This window comes from Topomyia yanbarensis, chromosome 2 (assembly GCF_030247195.1).
Source record: "Topomyia yanbarensis strain Yona2022 chromosome 2, ASM3024719v1, whole genome shotgun sequence".
Lineage (NCBI taxonomy): Eukaryota > Metazoa > Arthropoda > Insecta > Diptera > Culicidae > Topomyia > Topomyia yanbarensis.
In genome coordinates, this window is record NC_080671.1 from 32,057,978 (window position 1) to 32,081,842 (window position 23,865).

The following is a 23,865-nucleotide window of genomic DNA, read 5'->3' on the forward strand; positions in this document are numbered from 1 at the left end:
CACCACAAGACAGAGGTGGTTCTTGTCATTGTAACCATCCAATAGGAATTTCGGGTTGCCCATTTGTTCCTTTCCCTTCGACAACTTTTCGGTTACAAAACCGAAAACCTTATCAGCATCGCGATGATTACAGGAACAAATCCCCTTTCAGAGTAATTTACTCACTGTAACTAGCACGAGCCTAGTTAGCTTACCGTTTCCCTCTCGCAAGCCAACCGGAGGCGAAAGAACCGTTAGGACCCTTAGCCCACGATACTTTAATTGAGTTGGACGGACGGACGGACGGGTTGTGGCTTGTTTTCTGTTCTGCCCAGAAGGCGGCAGCATAGATTTATCCTCCTCCATCCGCCAGGTTCAATAAGAAGGAGCGGTTTATTTAATGAATTGCGATATCTCAGTCGCTGAAATAACGCGAATCTAATTTAAAAATTAATTTCCTCGCTCGCCTTCCCTGTGCGCCCACTAACAATGGTTGTTGGTTGGTGTAAGAGCGAGCGCGCTACACAATAATCTCGATCGTGGCCTCAATTCCGAAGGGCTGGGTCATAGAAACGAGAGATAACCTGTGCCCACACTTTTCCTTCGAGTTCGCTCGTTATCAAACTCCCGGGCCACGTAATGGAGTCTTGGGGAATAGAAACTTGGTCGTTCGGGTGTAAGTGGCTTCCGCCGTTGCCGTTGTGCCCTACGGTGCTGGACGAATGGACGGACGAACGAACGAACGAACGGAGATTGCAATTTGTTCACGCGTCATCGACGTCGTTGGCTGCGGGGGCCTCTGACGCCTAGTTGTGCATATCTATCTAGAAACAGACGTTGCGGCGATGACGTGCCAAGTGGGAACATAATTTTCTTAATTGGATGATATTTCACCTCACTAGCCCTAGTCGATTGCAGTTGTTGGTGTTGTAGAAGCAGTTGTGGTTGGGTAATGCGTTTTAGAATTGTTCCATTTTAGCAGAGTTGAAAAGTAGCAGGCTTATGTTAGACTTGTGCTTGCGCCTAAACAAGATTTTCTGGATTTTGATTGACGTGTGCACTTAATGTTCTGGCCCAAGCGAATGAAGGATTGCGGCAACTTTGTAAGATACGAGGTTATTAAGAATCTTTTGAAAATAAGTGAACCAATATTTTTTGACAGAAAATGATAGGAAGAATTTTTAGACGTAATGTGCTACCAGCAACGATGTGTTTTAATTTTTCATATACCATCCTATTTGATACTCTATTCAGACTAACATCGTCCGGGGTACCCGTCGAAAAGGGTCAATGTGGTCGTATGCCTGTAAATTAATACTTTTTGATATACATTATACTGGAGTCAAATCATTTTTCACTGTGTTTATAGGTATTTCATACGTGACTGTACTCAGATGCACATCTCCGGAACCGCAACTCCGATCTAAACATAACTCAGTAACAGCCCACTACACAACTAATGCAGATCTCAAAATCTGAACACATGTTTTCGACTGGTGTACACAGTTTTGTCTCGAAGTTATGAAATCTCATCGGTTCCAGATCAATTGGTCAACTTCAATATAACCCAACATTTGCCAACATTTTTTTAGTTCGCTGAATCCTTTTGTTGATTGTGTAGTATCAACGTATTCAAATATGCACCTATTCATGTCAGATGGAAGAGAAGATGATTGATTTGATTCCAATAACTGATGATAGCATTATTGATAAAACAACCTATGGCGAACATCTTATGATGTAAACAAGGAAATGTATACAGGGACCGTCTATTGTTTTACGTAAAGTAGTTTCTAATACCATTCTTTACAACATTTGACAGGCAAACATTCATGAACAACAGCACTATTCATTGATGCTGTGAATCGTCGGCAGGCTTCTGATGGTGATCTTATGTGACTTCTCTTTTGTCGGTTCTCATACTAAAGAGGAACAAGTCTGTCTTTTCACGGTATTAAGCGCCAACATGTTGGTAGACTTGCGCAAGTAGTAGTAACACTGTCTAGGCTCGATTCCTGCCAGCAGAAGACAAAAGATTAGTCCGTACGATTTAAAGCCTGCTTCCAAAGACCCTGCCACTTCTAGTTTTCCGATCTCACTTGAGTACTATGGCTCCAAATTTTCATAACTTTCCCTACTTAGTCATCTCTAGCTAACTGAATGTAGTTAAAAAGTAAAAAAAAATGTACCTACATACTAGTCGAAATAAAAAATTCTAAAAGATTTCTTAACAGCTCTACTAAAGATCCTAAGCCTCTAAATATTTTTTTTCAAGAGTTGATTTTCAAAAGTACTTCTTGAGAGATTATTCACCAAAATTATAGAAAAAGAAATACGCTGTATTATGTTCCAAAACTTCGTTGAAGACACTAAACCTTCAAAGTTGACGGTTTCGAAATTACGTGACTGTGAAAAAACTAGTTTTAATAGATACTTCAGTATTCTTGAAGTAGCTGGCGTCCATTAGAAGAACGAATCCAACTTAGAGGTCGTGTGGAATCCGGCTGCAAAAGTCAAAAATTGATCCATTTAATTCTCGCTTCGTTGTAATAGAAAGCGTCCAAAACACGACTCTCTTCTCCATTTTTAATTTTTGTCACTAAGCTTGTAAATTAGTCTATTCGTGATAAACCTACATGCTTCTCTTTTCAGAAATTTGTGAACCGTCATACAAAGTAATTTTTTCAGTACAGTTAATGCTTATTTTGGGCCGCTCAAAATTATTTCCTATTTCTTATATCATTTTTTTCAATTTTTCGGTAGCTTCTTCCAATTCACCTTTACAATATTCTTAAAACGTATATTTAATTACGCATGAACTCTTGCACATACTAACCATTTCCCTACTTCCGTAACATTTGTGGAGTGTGCAGTAGTATATACAGCTTGTAGCAAAAACATGTATCGGGCTAACATTCCTACCCTATTCTGCCGTTATCTACGTTTGGGCCTGGTCGGTGCCGAAATCTATCAATAAACGCCTTGGGATTACTAGGAGTTGTACATTGAAGGGTGATTTAGACTTCCAGGTGTTATAATCCATAGGTTCTCTGAGCAATTTCAACATAAGCTCAAGTAATTGTAGTATTCTTGAGTTTAAAAGTGCTTAACATGGTATCCTTCAATGTTATATAAAGTCTAATTACACAATTTTAGTCCCCCCCCCCTTAGACTGATTGGATTTATATTATTTTTTGTCGCTCTTCACACGATTGTCACAATATCTAAAGTCTTTGTGCAATATATTGTAATTTACGTCCATCTAGCTTTTCCAGAATATATCTCTAATTAATTTGTTGTTTCTTTCTTGGTTGTTTCATTTTTGACGATACGCGACTGGGAGCTCCCACTCAAAAACACGGAACTTTTATTCACTAAACAACAAGTTTCACCAACATCATAATTGGGGACTCCAGTGAAAACGGGGAGCTCATAAAAAAAACCAAATAAAAAAAACCAAATGATCAAACACGGTAACCTAAAACAACTTTGTGCCTTCGCGACAATATCAATCTGGTCACGCATGCAAACATGCAATCATGATCATCCGTGCACACCTAGACATGTAATCTCGCATACATGAAACGCTACGGTGATCAAGACGATATGTTAGCACTTTCGAATTCCTTACGAATCGGTCACGTACGGAAGCCCTCAGTCTTGTCTCAAAAAAACAAACTATTATACACTAGAAGTCTCAGGGCGTCACGAACAGATACTCAACTGATTCGGGGGAAACGCACTTCTTTCTAGATTTACAAACTCAAAATCTGCAGATCGGGTGAATATTCAAAAGCGCAGGCGAATTTTCAAGTTGATATACCCGGCAACATGCAAACGCTCGAGTCCTACGCGACAATACAACATTGATCACAACGGCAAACATGCGATTACGATTATCCACTGTAATCTCGCAAACATACAAACGACCTTGTGACTAGATGAAGTTTTCGACGCTTTGAAATTTATAAACGCGATCTCAAGTGCAAACGAGCGAGTTCCCACGCGATCTTGAATCTGTCACGCCCGGAAGACCCTAGTGTCAGTCCTAGCAGCTTAGGTCTTCAGTAGGACTACTCTAACAAAACGCTCATATACACTAGACAACAGGTTTTTCAGGTCGACATGACCGGGAACTCTAGTGATATGAGGGAACTCACTCTCTTTTAACGTCTTAACTGTACACTTAATGTTACGCGTCAGATTCAAGACCCTCGCGAATTGCAATTGGTCACACTGTTATTGAATCGAAATTATACACGCGAAGCTTACATACATGCGCGTTAACATACAATCGCTCAAGCCCTTCACGATCGTCCATGCACACCTATTCCCGCGATTTTGAAAACGCCATTTTCCGTCTCGTTTGCTATTGTAGTAAGTGAATCTGACGGAGAGTCCCTCCGAGAACCCAGTTCTACTGCTCCAGCAAAATTGCCCTAAAAAGAATGTCGTGATTGAAGTCAGTACCTTAACGTACACCATATTTAGCCACTTTCTCGACTTTTTTTTATTTTGCCTATGGCGGTCTTTTGGTTACGAGCCCGCTTTTCGAGCGTTTGGATTGCAATGAAACTACTAAAGATATTTTAATGCAGTTTTTATTTTGTTAGTCAACTCCTCTTCTTCCGATTTTGAAATTCAAAGTATTTATTTACGTACAATCTTGATCTTGAAATGCCTGTAACAACGACTTAGCAAAAAAATGGCTTTGTGGCATGCTTTCTACGGTTCAATCGGTTCAAACTGAAAAATGCGATATTTCTATAATAATTTTTATAATTGTTATAAAAAAGCTGTAAAATCAAAAATATCCCAAACAGCTCGTGTCACGTCATAGCGAAACTTATGCTCAACAAATGGACACTCATAAACACTCGATATTCTAAATATTTTAGAAAGGAGCTTGCCAACACTAACGAAAACACGACTTCTGGAAAATCGCGTTCAAAGATAAAAGTTTAAATGAAATATGATTAATGAAGCTTACGATTTATTCGTCATAGATATTCCCTTAGGTATAGATTCCCTAAAAGTTTTGAAAAATTAATTTTTTGAAACCGCATAATCAGAAGACCCCTTAAATTTTCAATCCTGAGTTATTTTTATAATTGGTAATACAAAATAACTTCAAATGCTTAAACAATCATTCAGACGTACTAGAAACAAACGAGGCTTATGGCTTTGAACATAATCAGTGACCGAATGCCGTAAGTGGTGAAATTGCATTGCCGTTGCTTCTGCTACGGTAAGCTTCATAACAACCGTCAACAATTGTTCCAATTCACGAATATATAGTCTGACGGGGATATTTCGAAAAATTTACAGTAACTCAGTGCGTTCGCATCGCATCATATTGCGGCTTTGGCTTGTCGTATCGCAACAGTAGAAGAAATGATATTTTGCATGTGAAGATTTGGTTGCTTGCCTGTTTAGCTCCTAAACCAGGCAAGATTAGATGCCACACTGTAGTTGCATCAGTTGTTCAGTTTGGTTTTATTAAGTTTGGTCGAATTCAATAGACTGATTAAATCGAATAAACCAGGTTCGTTTTATTATTTATCTCTAATTGTGCTTTTCAACATCAGTTAATCAGATCCAAATTATCCATCCGATATCGATACAGTTTGAAATCCAGCGTCACAACACTTCAGTGAAACGATACATTGCTTGTGTTTAAAAAAAACTATTGAATCAATATCAATCCCACACGGATAAAGTTTGTTTACAAATCCTGTTAGCTCTTTTGAAAAGCTAATATGGAAATTACCTTTGATCAACTAGCTTTCGGTCACATGGCATCTGACTAAATGGAACCTGGATTAAAGGCACTCAAACGATTCTTTCGGACAAATGACTTTCGAGCCAATGACCGTTTCAGCCAAATGGCCCTTTCAGTCAAATTGTCCTTTCGAACAAAGGACCCTTTTGGCCAAAAGATCCTTGGGATCCTTGATTACCCTTACGGTCAAAAGACCCTTTCTGTCAAATGTCGATTTAGGCCAAAAGGCCCTTTCGGCCAAATGATCCTTTCGGCGAAAGGATCCTTTCGGACAAATGAACCTTGCGGTGAAATGGCGCTTTCAGCCAAATGACCCTTGCGGCGAAATAGCCCTTGTGGCCAAATGACTCTGGCGGTCAAATGACTCGACCAAAGACCCCGTTGGTCAAATAACCCTTTCGGCCAAAGGACTCTTTCGGCCAATTGACCTATGCAGCGAAATGACCCTTTCGTTCAAATGACCCTTTCGGCCAAATTGCCAGTTCGGCCAAATGGCTATTTGTGCCAAATGACCTCTTTGGCCCTAATGACCCTTTAGGCCATATGACCCTTTCGGCCAAATGACCCTTTCTGCCAAATGACATTTTGGACCAAATGACCCTTTCGGCCAAATGACATTTTCTGCCAAATGATCCTTTCTGCCAAATATCTGTTGGTCAAATTGCTATTTCGATCAAATGACCCTTTCGGTCAAACGACATTCGGCTAAATGGCCTATTCCGCCACATGGTTTTCGGCCAATTGACCTGGAACCCTTGTTGTGATATTTAAGACTATGACTGCTCAATTCAGATCTATGATAATTATTGTTTTTGTAAAATTTCATTCAACATTAGAATTGTACTATCGAGCTAAATCTGTGCTATTCACATGTTCGAAGTTTTGTTTGAAATAATTGATTTGAAGCACTTCAGTCCAATTTTGCTGACAAATTCTGCGAAGAGTTTTGACTTCGGGAATCGAAAAAATCCGTAAATATAGTTAACAACATACACAATCGTATCAAAACCATAAAATCAAGGCTATTTTTCATGCGAACTAGACTGCTCAAAAAACAGAAAGAATTTTGAAAAACTATTTCGGCTTACTCCTCAGTCACGATTCCTATTCCCTTCAGGAGTGACTGCTCCAATGTTGAGCTAAGCCGATCAAGTATAGCTATCGGACCAACGTCCGTGTAGAGTGTATGAGATTTTTTGACAGTACCACTTGTTATTATTTGTTGCATTATGTGACACTCTAGGCGTAAGAACATTACTAGCATTGAGATCCTGAAAGATAATTGTACTGCCTACAAACTTTTGAGGGCTGCTAATCGGTCTAGAATCATCCGTATAAATAAATGAACTTATAACAAAGCGATCATTTCGAAGTCAATTACCATGAACTGATTTGTTTTTCGGAATATTTTAACTGAATAAATGATCGGAAAAACTTTAGATGCGATATATTTTGACTGGAAGAAAACCGAGCGTCGCTGAAGGGAACACTTCAGTTTTTCTACGCGCTCTTTTTACCCGAGGTATATTGATTTATTTTTTGGACTTTCCCCAGAGACATTTTTCAACATCCCTTCCACGACAATAATTCACATGATTCCTGCCATATTTCCCACAACGAACCTTATTACTACAATCAGTTTACATTCCAGTATCCTAGCTGAACTAGCAAGGGGTCCTTAAAACAGTCAATCGCGTGCTTCAATAGATTCTCGTAAATCTAAATCGAATCGGTTACCACACCGTCAATCTCAACCTCGTGTGTAGGTACGTACACGCGGCAATGCCTCTTTAAAGGCACTTTCATTGTCGTTCCGTTCAGTCAGAGCTTTTGAAGCTTAAAAATATTTAGATTGTTTGTTCGTGGCGTGGATCCAATTGAGGAGCATGGATAAATGTGCGGTCGAGGAGGGCGATTTTATGTCAACATCCGTTTCACCTCGAGGAGAATCTTTCTCAGGGGAAGTAATTTTCGCACGGGTCTAGTACCACAGGGTACTACCACAATAGAGACAACACTTTTCTATCTCAGTCAGTCTTAACCAGGCTGCTTCAATATTGTCAAAAAATCTCGGACGTTAGTCCGGTAGTTAGAATTGATGGAATCGGATTAAAATTGAACCAGACACGGTGGGACTGTAGTAGAGTAGTAGACAGAGATTCAAACTTTTTTTAGAGAATTTCTCGACGCGTACCCACCGTACCAGTTATTTTTTCAATCAACATTGATGGTAGTGTGTGGAATGTGCAACTTCCATCGCTATGTCTGAAAGAGGAATTAAAATTGACCCGCATAGCGGCAACTCTATCCAACGTTAATCAAATTCAGCCCTCAACACCGACCTTTCAGTTTTCCCCCAGAGAAGTTCTGATGAAAAATTAAACAACCAACTCATAAAGCAACGGTAACCGGTGTACAACAACCAATGCGATTAATTTTAATGTTTGTAACATTCTGTAAACATTCACTCACGAAGCTTTAATTTCCTCTCATTTGCTACCGCGCTGACCAACGTACCAAGCAACCAACCATCCGCCCATCCACCCACTAAGCGGCGGCCGCGAACGTTTGCTCTCTAGCGAACCATTATTTACAAATCAACACGATTCATGAGCGTAATTTCAACCTGACCATTAATATTAATTCCGATTTTTTTCTTCTTCTTTTTCCAGGTAAGTTTCCTGTTTGCGAATGGATTAAAACTCGACCGACGGTGGCATGGTGCCTGGACTGCGATGTGGCAGCGGCTAATCGGTGAAATAGACAACAACGGTAGAAATATTTTCATAACAAAGGTTCTGCTTGCGTGTGAGGGTTTTCTAGAACAGAAAATGGTTTCGGTTTCCCACGAACGTTACCGATTAATCATAGCGGCGCGTGGTGTTTTTGGTTTTGAAATTGATTTGCCTTGGGTTTTTGAATTTTTCGGAATTTTTCAAGCCTTGAATCCTATTAAAATGTTGTACGGTGTACCTTCAGGAAGTCGCACTGCATAACATTTAGAAACGCCAAATTCTGTTCATTTAGGGTCCCAATAACGCGAGTTGGATTAACTTGGTTACTGTTCATAAACGTCTAAACTCTGGCAAGTATCCTATTATCATAACAAAACTAGTTTACTGGGTCGAATTGCCTTCTTTTACGATGAATTACTAAACCTTAAAACATTAAATGAGGCATCAACCAGCGTGCACGAGCAGCAATCCTGCTGCATTGTTGTGACATAGCTGATCCGCTATCTAGATTTTAATTACCGTAAGTTACGGTCATTATGCACACGCGAAAAAAAAGAACAGGAACGTTTTTGTGTGTGTGTTCGTTTATTCATTCGTACGTTTGTTTTATGTGTACCTGGTTGAGCCGATTAAGGTTACGTTTGCGATGCTTGTCTGTCGGCGCAAAGCCTCGTTTCGTGCAATGCTCTACTGCATTCTCTCTGTTTCCTCCCATGACCCATACTTGCTGGAGCGGTTCAAAACCGAGAACTCATTATGAATTCAGTTTTGGACATTGTTTTGTTACAGTGCGATATTGAATCTGTTTTCTGAGTATTTATCGGAATGGTCAGATCTGTGCATATTTCAATCAGCATGCTGCAGCAGTGGGTATTGTGATCAACATGCTTATCTCAATCTGGGATTTGTTTGTTTTGCGCCTTTCTAAAAATCCGTAAATAAAGGGTGGAACGGTAAGAAATTGGTTAAAAATTATTAAGTACACGTTGATTATCTTGTTATATACCATGGACCAACTATATTTCTTGAAAATCGTTGACAGAAAATTATAAAAAAATATTGAGCTTTCGATGTGCCCATCGTGAATTGTGTTTTACAGATTTTAACCAATTTTGTAGCCCTGTTGTGTCAACTATATTCGACGTCAATTTGGTTTGAATTGTTTCTTATTTCTATTTTCTGAGTTTCCTTGAAGTTTATCGTAACGATTGCTGCTGAATATTTTTCAATTGCGCAGATTTTTGTCTTTGGGACTTACACCTTGTTGGAGGTTTACCGTTCCTGAATCATTTCCCGTAGTAACAAGAAACTTGCTCTGACCAAAAAAGTACCGAACAGCCATTTCATAATATACATATGATGGGCAGGCATAGCGTAGTTGGTAAATCGATTACCTTGTATGCAGCTCACCTGCGTTCGAATCCCAACCCCGCACATAGGGTTAGAGATTTTTCTAAAGAGATTTCCCTAACCCGAAAAAGAGCCGAATGACTCTAAGGTTAAAACCTCTATAATCGAAATTTTAAAAAAATTACATATTTAATTGGTTGTGGCAGTTGTCATAAAAAAATCACCTTTCAGCCCACATGTTCAAATTACCTGCCAAACCAAATATTTTTTCGGAAACTGATAACTTTTTATGATTAAATTTAACTTGAACCTTAATTTTTTTCCGGTAGCCGTGTAAAACTCTTGGAAGCTACTTGTAAATCCACCTTGAAGTATGTTTCATCATCCAATACGACGCAATTAAACTTGCTCAACATTGGTTTATACAACTTACACATTCTTGCTTTATTCGTGGTGTTTTTCTTGCTCGTTTGCTTTGTTTGTCTGATCCCGGCTTCCTAGCAGTTGTTAGACAGGAACGCTTTAATAACGTTTTTCACAGACGATTTTTCCAAATCCGCGTGCTAGTAATTTGGGATTTTTTATATTTCAGTACAACATTTTGATACGCTGCTCTTTTGCTTCGACGTCATTTTGACAACTGAATGAAAAGTGGCAAAAAGAAAACAGAGGAAACACTCCTTCAAAATGAGAAGTATTCCATTTTTTAAATGCACGAATAAAAAATACCAACTAAAGGTCGACTACTTTTGTACCTTTCCACCATTTATTCTAATCAGACTATGTTTTTGATGATTATGCCAAGGTCAGTTCAATTTAGGTTTAAAGTGTTGTAAATAGGAACGAATAGACCGTTAGAAACATGTTATTGGGGATCTTCAAGACAAATCCTCGACTTATCAGGTTCACCTCAAGGAAGCCGCCTCGAACCTTAATTTTTTACCTATTTGTTTATTTGGTATTGTTGTACTACAAATAATTCATCGATGGATTGTTTGAATTTGCTCAACTGCTTTCATACAACTCTTAACCCTTAAATGCATACTATTACCATTTGGCAACATACCGAATTTTGTGATATAAAGCCCAAACAAAAGGTATAGATCGTATGCATTCCGAAAAATGAGTACCAAAGAAAAATGAAATTCATGCATTTAAGGGGTTTAATACAAAGTTGTGGCGAAAAAGTGAGCTAAGTTCGTGATTTTTTAAAAGCGTTTTATGCAAATTTTATTTGAAAAAGCGAAAGACAGTTCGTTAGTAGTACTATCGAACTTCGAAAAAACAGATTGAATTAAAAAAAATATTGAAGGTTAGTGAAGTTATGGCCTATCCCCCGAAACGTGTTTTTGGCAGAGGCTTGCGGTGAACGTTCTCCAAGCCGAACCGCTCAGCAGAAATCAAAAAAGTGAAAAGATTTTTAAGAAAAATGGATTGTGGTGTACTTGAACGGATCGGTTTCCCAATAAAATTTTATTTTCCGATAAAAAAACATGTTGACCAAAAAATTGAGTTTCTTGGTGTTTAATTTTAAACAAAAAATCATTGCGAAAAATCAAAAATTATAGGATGAAAAAGGAACCGTTTAAGTACACGAGAATATTAATACAAACAATTCTAATTTTTTTTATGAAGATCGGATGAATAGTTTTTGAGATATTACTTTCACCGCAACGGTACTTTTCAAAAAACATAGTTCCGAGATAATTACGTTTAAAGTTTTGTGTTAACTTCACTCATTGAAAAACCTGCGCGCTGCGAACGGCTGTTGTTTGAAATCTGGTGCTCCGATCTGGATGAAATTTTGCACAGATATTTTCAAAAGTAGGTAGTTTCAGAATATTCAATAAATTTTTTTTTCGGTTTTTTGTGTTCCAACATTGTATATAACCCCTTAAGGGTTGAACTCAGACTTGATTCCTGCCATACGCTGAATGGATTAGCCTGTATACATGACACGCCAAAGCTCTCAAGATAAAAAGAACGCGTACAACGACATACAAACGCTCGTGCATTTAGCCATAATACGAGGCCGTTCACGCATACCTTCGACCATGACACCCATGACCGTTCCCACGCGATCATGAATCGATCATATCCAATAGCCTAGCTTGGCAGTCTAGGTCCATGCCTTCAGTTGGACGAATATCAAAAAAAGTTACGCTCATATGTATAGACAATAAATTTCATGGAGAACTTACTTCTATCAATTCAACCGTAAACTCAAAATTAATCTTTAGAATCACGATCTGCGCGCACATTCTGAAACTCTCGTGAATATGCAAACGGCCACACGGTTTTAAACACACATGAATTTATAAAGGCGACATACAAATGCCCACGCGATCCAAATTCAAACGCTCGTTTCCTTAGCGATAATACAAACCTGGGCACAAACGAAAACATGCGATCATCTACGCACATCTATGCCCACGTTCTCGCAAGGATCAAGAACAAAAAAACAAAAAAATAGCAAGGGAAGAGGCGACTGGCTCGAATTGCACGTTCCCACGACTTGTGCATTGCCGTGATTTGTCTTTTTATCATTTACCCGGTGGGAAGGTTTGGGGAAGTGATAAGGTTAGGCATAAGGAAAATAAGAGTACAGCGAACATAGACAAGATGGAAGTATTCATCACTCCTAAGGAAATAAAAGACACTACTCGATGAGCCGATATATCAACAACCCCGAGGGGATATTGAGATAACAGAACGACAGTGCCCCGGAATAGCTATTGTCATCCAAATTCGTCTTAAACCGATTTAGGTTTATAGATTTTCGCCGTGACTTTTTGGAAACCATAGTTTAGAGACATTTTTCACTAGAAATCCCCAAGATCGGTCGCAGGTCGGTGCTGCAAAGATACTGCTGTATTTTTTCTGTAAATAACTTGGTTCTCAGAACTTCCCAGCAAACTCCGTGGCTCCTTACCACATTGCGTTAGAAACAATAGCATATATTTGAGTTTTAGCTATCTGAACATAGGTTTATCTATGTATGGATAGCCAAAAATCCGGATTTATAATTGCATTTCTGCAGGGTAGTTATATATCAAATAATATGAAGTTCCGTAATCGGATTCACAAAGATCACACGAATAGTACTCAGCACGCTGAATCGCATGTGACAATTGAGTTTGAAAAAATGCAACAAATTCTTTGGAATGTTCGGAACCACTTCCGTTAAAAAAGTTTTTGCTTGAATGCAAGTTTGCAAGCTAGGCTAATAGTTGACATGTTTGGATGCAGCCCTAGAGCGAATCTTGCTCAAAATATGCTTGAAGAGTTCTATTCTCTTTAAATTAGGACTTGGATAATTCCATCATTTTCGGAGGCTTATACGGAGCAAAACTTTCAACCACAAAGAACTTAGGGGCGATCGTCAGTTATTGCTCTCTAAGGCCTGAAAAGTGTGTGTGGGTGTGTGTAAAAAAGACTTCGCCTTTGTCAGGCGAAAATTCACCGTTAGCAATTATAACTGAAATGACATGAACGTTTTTCGATTTCGATAGCAACTTATTTAATCCACTAACCTCGTTGAGACTTGAGACATTTGGAGAAAGGCTTTGCTCAAACGATCGAAGAAGATTTCTGTAAACCTTGCGTGCTGACTTATATGTCTTTGATCTCTACGTTTGCGCTCTTCTCGTATTTTTTGAGGCTAGCAAGTTCGGCATTTCACCAAGGGGTTCCTCTAGCCGCTAAGCCACTTGGTATGCTGTTATTATAATTGAGGTTTATTTTTTTCATAAGCTCGTTCAAGTCCCTCGAAAATTGAATCAGGAAAATACCCATACAACCTAATCGCCAAGCACTTTCCGTAGCGGTTCTAGTTCATAGATATGGGATTAGGATGCGTGTCGGTATCCAGCGAGACGTTGAAATGATCAAAAATGACGCATTCGTGATTGGATAATGACGGTCCGAGCCCATTCGGTGCGAATCAGTTTGCCAACTAATGCGTAATTCTGTCGAAGCAACGTGTTACATCTAACATCTCTTCTAAACTGGATCAAGCAAGTGTTGGCCGATTTCGTACATTTAGTAGGAAAGTGTAGTGCTGTCGTCGGGCCTAGACCGTGTTTGAAGTTTCTGGAGTACGTTACGTAGGCGATCAACCTGAGCATTCAACCTCGGAAACTTATAATCTGCTTTTTGGCTGGCACGTTTTTAGGAACATTACGGCGAAGAATCTCTGTATATGTAATCGAAATCAAAAATGTCCCCGTCGTCAGAACGTGTATCAGATCTTAAAACGAAGGATTGTGAGGGTCTACGTTGAGTATAGATGTAGGAGGCTCAATCAAAATCGTTGACGAAGACTAGATCAAGGGTCCATTCACGTTGCTAAGAGCGCAGACTTTAACCAACATCTCAAGTATCTAAAGGTATTTTGGGCCGATCCCAAAATACAGTTATCGTAATAAAAAACATTGCTTAAGGTCAATTGCAGAGGGTCGTGCTGATAGTGAAATTGAATGTACGGTACGGACACTTTTTGATCGCGTGGAAACAAGCGTTCATATGTCCGCGTTTAGGACCACGTTTATAAAGTCAAAGCGACCGACACGTTTGTGTTAATCGCCGGGTTTTTAATATGTTTGCGAGATCGCTAACGCAGGTGTGCTTGGAAGATCGTGATTACATTTCGCGTTTCGGCCCAGGTTTGCATTGTCGCGAAACGCCCGGGCGTGTGCATGTTAACAGATTTTTATCATACTGGACACTGGGAAAAGATATGTCCTTAAGCAGGAATCGACCCTCAGATAACGTGATCCACAGCAGCTAAAAATAGACTAACGAGTGAATTTTGTCTGAGAAGGGACGATGACGATTCGCTTATGAGAGGCTTTGGGGGTAGATCGGTCCACTTTAGGGATTGGGACTGTGTCGGGGATCACGATACTGTTGGGAATCTGTGATGACATCGTCACAGTTTCTCGATGGCGGAGTGGTTAACGCACCCCACTAGAGACTGGGAGGTTCGATTCTTGCTTGAAGACACATCTTTTCCCAGTGTGTCCAATAAAAGATGAATTGTCACCCTTTCCGGTTCATTCTTTCTATTTCCCATTGGACACGTTCTAAAAAACCTTAAAAAAAGCAAAAAAAACAAGACGCACGTTAAAACAAGGACTATATGTTCTATCTCTTACCTCGACGCGGTGCCAACCCCCTTATTTTTGGCCGCTCAAAATAATTTCAAATTCTCTTAATGAATAAAATCGATAATTTTTTTTCGCAAGATTGCTAAATCAAAAATATCTAGAAATGATGTCTGAAGAAATGCGGTATGAATTAAAAGCCCAAATGCTCATAACTCAATCAGTTCACATCAGCTCAGACTTTCCGAAGATAAAATTACTAGATCGAAATTTTCGAAAATTGATCACGTACGACTTTCGTGCATATTGCTAAGATCGATTGTGTACCAAGACATACCCCTTGATGTTTTCCCGTTCCTTCTAACACAATTCCTTTTCCATAATAATTGTTAAGATGCAGAGGTAATTCCAGTCTCTATCAACAGCGAGTGGCGTACTAACATTTCATTCTTTCCCCAGTAGAAACGCATTGGTCGTGACCCGCGTCATTATTGACCATTTTTTGAAAATATTAAAGTAATTATATTTATTGACTTATTTACATACTTGCTTAAATTTGGTTTTGGGCGGATAGCAAAAAGCATGTAACATGAAGAAGACCCAATAAGCCCTTTTTGCCGTATTGCAACCAACATCTTAATGCAACTTTCTGTTAACGGTCAGTATGAAGAGTCAATATATTCAGATACCTTGAGTAGATTAGGATTTTGTATCTTCAGAAATGAGACTCGTTCGAAAAGTTGGTTGAAGATGTCAAATTTGTATTTCGAAATTGGCCCAAATTATCGTGGTATTTTGAGTGTATTGTGTAAAAAGTGAATGATGAAATTATATTTTTAAAATGAAAAATCACTTATTTGGCAATGCTGCCGCTAAAATAGGTTTCCTTTTAAATTTCTTGAATGGTTTCTCTCCAAAAGCAGACAACTTTTACCTTGTTATATTATTTTTTGAGGGGATAACTGAGTAGTAAAGTAGTCAAATTGTAGGTACTGATGAGACAAAAGCAAAAAAAGTGGCACGTATTGTATGGTTTATTCAAAATAGCTCCAGTGTATTCCAATTTTATTATTAGAGAGTAATAAAACAAAGTACAGTGCATTGGCTTGTAAACGAACTATGTTTTGATTTTACGGTACAATCTCATCAGTAACCGGAACTTCTGTGCTTGCGGGACATCACCCTTTGATTAATTGTTTGCTTGTGAACACAAGTAGTATCTCCATTTTGTATTTCAAGAAGTCGTAAACATGGATTTACTAGATATATTTTTATATCTAACAGTAGCGAGGGTATGGGTTTTTGGTAAATCGCCGTAAAATTGGGGGACCAAATCAACACAAAAACTACAAAAATTGGTTCTGGAATAATGGGCCAAGTTCTCTGTGGAGTCACCCTTCTTTTATTGCTATATGAGCGACCGAAAATAAAAGTCGCAAGGATAGTACATGCTTCGCAAAACCCGTTTCAAAGATATTAGAATATAAAAATCGGAAATAAACTTCAATCATTAAAATCGGACAGAAATTCTTCAGTATAAAAATCGTTTAAAAAGTTCTCACCCGTAAAACTCGGCAAGGATGAACCTCCAGTATAAAAACCGGTTAAAAATAAATAATTCGCTCGTAGGAGCATCCGTATATCTTGATGTTCAAGATTAAAATTCGGCTAACAAAAACTACTTTGTAAGAATCGGATATATTATTTTCCGGTTTTTTCACTGAAGGTTTTTTTATCCGACTCTTACAAACGAAAGTCCCAGTCCGATTTTTATGTTTGAAGTTTATATCTGGGTTTTATATTCTAATATATTTGAAACGGGTTTTACGAAGCATGTTCTATCCTTGCGACCTTTATTTTCGGTCGCTCATATATTAAATTAGATCCATTCTAACACAAATTGCTTATTCTCTCATATACACTCACAATCGCTCATTCCCAACGAACAAACGTGGCCTTCGCGGTAACACAAACCTGATCACAAATTCGAACGCCCGCGATCTCGCCAACATTCAAACACCCCGGTAATTAGGTGAACATTTTCATCTAAAAATTTAATAACGCGATCTCAAGCCACTACTCACGCAATCTTGCATCGGTCACGTTCGGAAGTCTCTACCCTTGATCCTAGTAGCCCAAACTCATGCCTTCAGTTGGACTAATAGAAATAATAACTAGTATCCACGCGAAGTTACATACACATCAGCAGACGCGACAAAAACGTCAACATACAGACGTTCAAGTCTTTCGCGATCATCCACGCACAACCACACCCACGATCTCGCAAACAGGATAACACCCCGGTGACCAAGTGAACGGTTTAGCATTTTTAAATTCACAAACGCGGTCTCAAGAGTAAACCTCCAAATGCCCGTGTTAGCGCGATCTTGAATCGGTTTCGTCCGGAAACCCCTATTCTCGGCCCTAGTACCATAAGTCCAATACCTTCAGGTGGACCAATGAAAAAGATGACTTTAAACTCATTTCCACTAAACTACACGTTCCATGGCGACATAAAAATCGAATTTATACACACGAAGTCACATACACGCGACAAACAAACATACAAATGCTTGAGCCCTTCGCGACCATCCACGCAACCTACACCCGCGCTCTCGCAGACATGATAACATCCCGGTGATAATATGAACGTATCAGCACTTATAAACATTCAAACGCGTTCTCCAGCGTGAACCTACAGTCCCCCGCACTCGCGCGATCATGAATCGGTCACGTCCGGAAGTCTCTATCCTCGATTCCAGAAGTCTAGGTCCATCCATTTAATTGAATCAATTAAAAAGAAAGCTTTCATATCCACTGGACAACACGTTCCATGGCGACATAACCGGGAACTCCGTAAACTAAATTTCGGAATGACGGTCCGCGTGACCATCCAAGAACACATGCGAATATGTGAATGTCCACAGGGTTACAAAATTGAATTTATTCACACGAAGTCACATACACGCGAGCACACGCGACAAATACGTCAACATAGGAAGGCTTAAGCTCTTCGCAATCATCTACACACACCTACGTTCGCGATCGCGCAAACTTTATAATACTCCGGTAACAATGTGATCGTTTTAGTACTTACGAAGTTACAAACGCGGTCTCAAACGCGAACCCACACACGCGATCATGAATCGATCACGTCCGGAAATCTTTACGCTCCATTCTAGCAAGTTAGGTTCATACATTCAGTTGTACCAATCAAAACATAAAGTTCATATCCTGTAGACAACACGTTCCATGGGGACATGATTGGGAACTCTAGTAATAGTAATAGAATCTGAACCGTACACGAAAAATTAAATATCAGATTCACGGTCAGATACACGTTAGCACACGCGACATACAAACGCACACGTGATCGAACACGTTAACGTACAAATGCTCGAGCCCTTCGCGATGATACACGCGATCTCGAAGTCCCTACGTCCGAACATACCTGAACCGTACAATAAATATCATATTCAGAATCACGTCCCACTACAACTGGTCTAAAGCAGTGTTTTGGTGGGCGCCATTGCCTGTCTCGTCTGCAACTGTAGTGTATGATTCTGACGGGGAGCCATTTCGAGGACCTACAGCTCCAGTGGTACAACTCTCAAATTAAAAAATGTTAAGTTGATTATAAGTTTGAATTTTTCATCGATCACTTTTTGTGGACCTTTTCGATCACTTTACCTCACCCTTTTTACGTTATCTAGTGGCATATCTTGTTTTATTTTAGCTCCAAAAAATTTACGAGACGAGTCTTCACTTGTGAAAATTTGCCTGCACAAGAGATAAAAAATCAACAATCTCTTCGAAACATTTACGAGTGGCGAAACGTACTACAGCGATCAAGCAATTACGAGAGGAGAAAGTTAACGCAATCAATAATCCCTACACTAATTACGGCCATCAGCCTGTCTGGAAAGTTCAATATCAATATTTGTAGACTCATTGGCGAATTCACCGCCCCAAAAGAGAACCGATTCATTATCTTATGCAACCAACTCCTTTGTGATCACGGGGATAAGCAAACTATGTTACCTTCGTTGCCTTGTTACTTTGTTTTTGCACCCTTCGTCCGAACTTGACAAATTAATAATTATGCTCGAGACTTTCGATTTCGAATCAAGCACACCCCTACAAGAGAGCCTCATACCTCTTCCCGCGCTCAACATGCAACATTTCCTCGAACGCCCACCAACAATAAATTAATATTTCCCGAAACTGATGAATGGGCTCCAATCGTGTGGTATCCTTCCTCGCTGATAGTGATCGTCGCCAGTCCACCGCCAGGGTCCGTTCCAATAAAGATATTATTAATTTTCACCCAATCTTCGGTGTCCAATTGCGGAATCGATGCGGAGAAAAGAAAGAGGCGGGAATGTGTTTTTAGTTTCAGTTTCCGTCGCCGTATCGATTTATGCGACTTTAGTTATCTTCTCCTCCCATGTGTAGTAGTTAACGAATTCACTTCTGTTTCACGCTGCGGCCATCCGCGCAGCCAGCTTGAAATTGATTTCGCGCTTATAGTGAATGAACAATCAATCCGAAATTGTCGCGGAATCTCCGTTTATCTGCGAAACCAAGGAGTTGCGGCTACCGTAATTAAAATGAAAGCCTTGGAGTTGAATTTGCTTGGGTGCGACGTGTAGAGGCGAGACGTGCTACCAGCACAACGCGAAATTGGAATAAGTGCGATTCGCAGAAAATGCATTGAGGATTTTGAACGGAGCTATTTTGTAGTCTTCGGTGTGATTTCAGCCTATGCGTGTTAGTGGAAGATTCTGCGATAGAGAATGACAGTTTTGCAAAACATAAGCTAATAAGCTTACAATTGCATCACACTCGAAACTCTGCTTGCCCATATTGAACATTGTTCAACTCGCCTTTCTTCAACAACTGACTAACTGACTTTGTCTAGTTTTGTCTGGATTACTGATTAATCTACGAAAGGTGATCTGATTCAGGTCAATTTTTTTATCAACTATTTGGTTAATTAAGGCATTATACGAAGATAGAAATTACTTGTCAGGTGAAAAAGGGTGCAATGAATGAGTCCATATTTGTACAAGTTATAGTTGAAATTTTTAATGAAAACCGTTCCAGTTGCGTTTCTTCTCAGACCACGTTGAACTATATTAAAGTCGTGATCTAACCATTTCGCCATTTACCAACAACATCAGCGAAAATAAACGGCAAAAAAATTATTACCTCTAACTGTGTGACCCCCCACTTAACAACGGCAAATGTGACGAATTCTCTGCAAAAAGCAATTTCCTCGCGTAGGCCCCTAAAATAAACATAATTTGCCAAAAAGCTGATTATCATCATCATCATCATCATCACCATCATAATTCGTATCATCATGGCACAGAAATAACACAACCAAAAATCGTTAAATTAGCTCCAGTTGTAGAATTAACTTTTGGCGCACATGTGCGTCGCCGCCAACTCGACGCGAACTCCACTTGAAAATCTCATCGCTGTCGGCGGCGATACTCCGTCCGGACTAGCGGTACACAGCCGGCGGGTAAAATGACTAAGATTCCTCGACTCCCCCCAGAGGGCGGACACGTTTTGCTGCTTGACACTATCGAAACACGCAATCATCACGTTGTTTTGTTGGTCCACTTGCTTCCAACATCGCCGCTGCTGCTGCCACAGGCGCTGGCTGGCTGATGAACCGGGAAGAGGTGGATCGTGCGAATGTTTAGACTTTTCATTTTCGCTACTAACTAACTTGTTTAAGTGGAATAAATCATTGACCTGAGTAACAATCGCCAACACCGCAGTTCCTGTTCCCTTCATCGTCTGACAGTTGGCCTAGCTTCTGCTGCTGACTTCTTCCTTCCCATCAAACTAGTCAACCCTTCAAATGAGTTTTTCGGACCTGACGCGGGGAAGAATTGTTTGCTTTTTTTTTGCAAACTCAATCATCCACCCCGGCGAAAATCAACCTTAATCGGTTGGAACGGATCCGATTGTCAGCAGCGTGCAAATCCTTTCTATTCCGTGATCGTGAGCTCAGCACTTGTTAAACAACGAAACAGAATGTTGCGGGCGCCGAATTGGTTAAAATGATAATTTATCATCGCCGGTCGTTCGTGACCAATTCTTCGTTTTTTTTCTCTTTTTTTGTTATTTGCCGTCCGACAAAATGGGTCAGCTTTGATTGTTTCCTAGTTCTTTTCCCGTCTCTGCAGGCGTTGATTCGGTATGATGATTGGATGGAGGTCAGAACAGCTACGGGCGGGCGGCTAGATCGGATCGGATTACAGTTAAATGGGCTGGTGGATGTGGTCCCTGTCTTATGACCCATTAGCATTTGAACAGCTGGAACTGGGACAACTGATAGAAATGTGGACAAAATGACCAGTTGGATTAGTAGTGATAGAAACCAACAGATTATTTGGATCAACATAACAAAGTTGAGTTCAGTTTAGCGAATCGAAAACAAATCGCTGCAGGTGGTGAGAAATTTCTCGCCCGTGATTCGGAACGGAGATTTGTAGAGGCTATCTGATTCATAAGTAACATTACCGCAAAGGACAGGCATACATCCACACCATTTTTCTGGCAAACCTTTGTAAAGATTAGTTTAGGTATTACACATTACAACGAGTGACACCGCCACATAAAAATCGAGAAAAGTCCTGTAGAGTCGTGGGCAACTTTGAGTTTCGACTTGGAGTGATGACGTAAATTTGCATCAAACGATTTGAATTGATTTCAACTGCAATCTATGGAAGAAGGAAATTCAAATGAATTAAATTATTTATGCACACGAGACAAACACGTTAACATACAATCGTTCAAGCCCTTCGCGATCATTCATGCACACCTGTACCCGCGATCTCACAAACAACATAACGCCTCGATGACGAAGTGAACGTTTTAGCACTTATAAATTTACAAACGCGGTCTCAAGAGTGATCCTACAAACGCCTGCGTTTTCGCATTCATGAATCGGTTTCGTCCGGAAGTCCCTACTCTCGGCCCTATCAGCCCAGGTCCATGCCATCAGTTGAACCAATAAAAATAACGTTCATATGCGTTCCATGATGATATGACCAGGATCTCAGGAGTGATATGGAAGAACTCACTCTCTTCTAGCATCTGAACCGTACATCGAAATTTAAGTAAGATTCACGGTCCGCGCACAATATTGCGAAAATGGGTCCATCCATAAATGACGTAGAATTGTATGGGGGAGGGGGAAGTTGACCTGATGTCACGACAGTCTTACCCGTTGCTTCTAACTAACATCGTTTTTTATTATTTTTTTTTTAATTTTTTACTTCGACAAGGGGGGGGGGGGGTGGGGTTACCGTCAAGCTACGTATCGTTAACGTACAAACGCTCGAGCTCTTCACGATGATACACGCAATTGTTAATTCCCTACACCAGCACATATCCCGTGCATTGAATATCACATTCAGAATCATGGCCCGATGCAATTGACCTTAAGCAGTATTTTAGTGGGTGACATTTCCCGTCTCGTCTGCAATTTAAGTAAGTGATTCTGACGGGGAGCCTTTCCGAGACCCTAGCTCTAGAGCTCCACTACGACAACTCTCGAAAAAAATAATAGTCATTAATTCTTCGCCAACTAGTATGAATAATAATTGTTTTTGATTTTGTGGTTCCTAAAACGGGACATATTGTAATAGAAATTGAAAATATGACAAAACCCCCTCGGTATGATACTGTACCTTGATGTGGTCCGGGAGCTATTCCACCAAAGCAGTATTACAGTGATTATATCACAGAAACTTGGGATACGACTATTTTCTTTTTAGTTAAGGTTCAAAGAACTTTCGGTGAGCATCTACACTAGAGTGACAGAAAAAAATGACCCCCATCGGCCCACCCCTGAGTCGATTCCTAGTCCCACCAGGAGTGTCTGCTCCAAATTTGAGCCAAATCGAACAAGTCTAGCTACCGGACCAACGTGCTTGAAGTTTGTATGGGATTTTTCGACAATTTACATGCAGAAAACCCACTTTCGCACATTTTCCCCGCTAGGTGGCACTGTATACATCAGATTATCACCAAAAGTGAAACTTAAGAAGATAATTCTATTATCTACAACTTTGTTGAAGACTGCAAAGCGATCCGACTCGAATAAGAAAAGTTATTAAACTTTTAACGAAGTGATGTCTGAGTCAGTTTTGCATGGGGCCTAGCAGTGCATGGTTGTGTATCAGTACTAGGCTCTAACAAACTATATATTTTTGTGGAATAATGGTTAGATTTAGCTGAATAGTATGTTCGGAAGAATTGCAGTACATAATACGAATTATGTTTTGGTTAGAAAATTTTAGTTCCGCCTGTGACCGCATAGATGGCGCCAACACTAACTTTTCAACGGAGAGAGATAGAAATTAGGTGTCTTCTACAAAGTTGTAGAACAAGCCTTTTGCAGTAATTCTTCCAAACATCTCGATATTGTATCTCTCTCCGCTGAAAAGCTAGTGTTGGCGCCATCTTTGCGGTCACAGGTGGAACTAAAATTTTCTAACCAAAACATAATTCATATTATGTACTGCAATTCTTCCGAACATACTATTCAGCTAAATCTAACCATTATTCCACAAAAATGTATAGTTTGTTAGAACCTAGTACTGATACACTACCATGTACTGCTAGGCCCCATGCAAAACTGACTCAGACATCACTTCGCTAAAAGTTTAATAACTTCTTTCAACAAAGCCGGATTGACTAGCATTCTTCGACAAAGTTGTAGACAATTAAATTATCTTTCTTATTTTCACTTACAGTGATAATACGATGCATACAGTGCCATCTAGCGGTGAAAATGCGAGCTAGTGGGTTTTCTCCATGTAAATTGCCGAAAAATCCCATACAAACTTCAGGCACGTTGGTCCGGTAGCTAGACTTGTCCGATTTGCTT

At 39.8% G+C, this 23,865-nt stretch overlaps 1 protein-coding gene across 4 annotated transcripts in view; it reads left to right on the forward strand.

The window, feature by feature from the left end:
• Positions 1-23,865, forward strand: part of LOC131682087 (klarsicht protein) — a 721,076-nt gene that overhangs the window by 384,127 nt on the left and 313,084 nt on the right. The gene's annotated exons all lie outside the window — the stretch shown is intronic.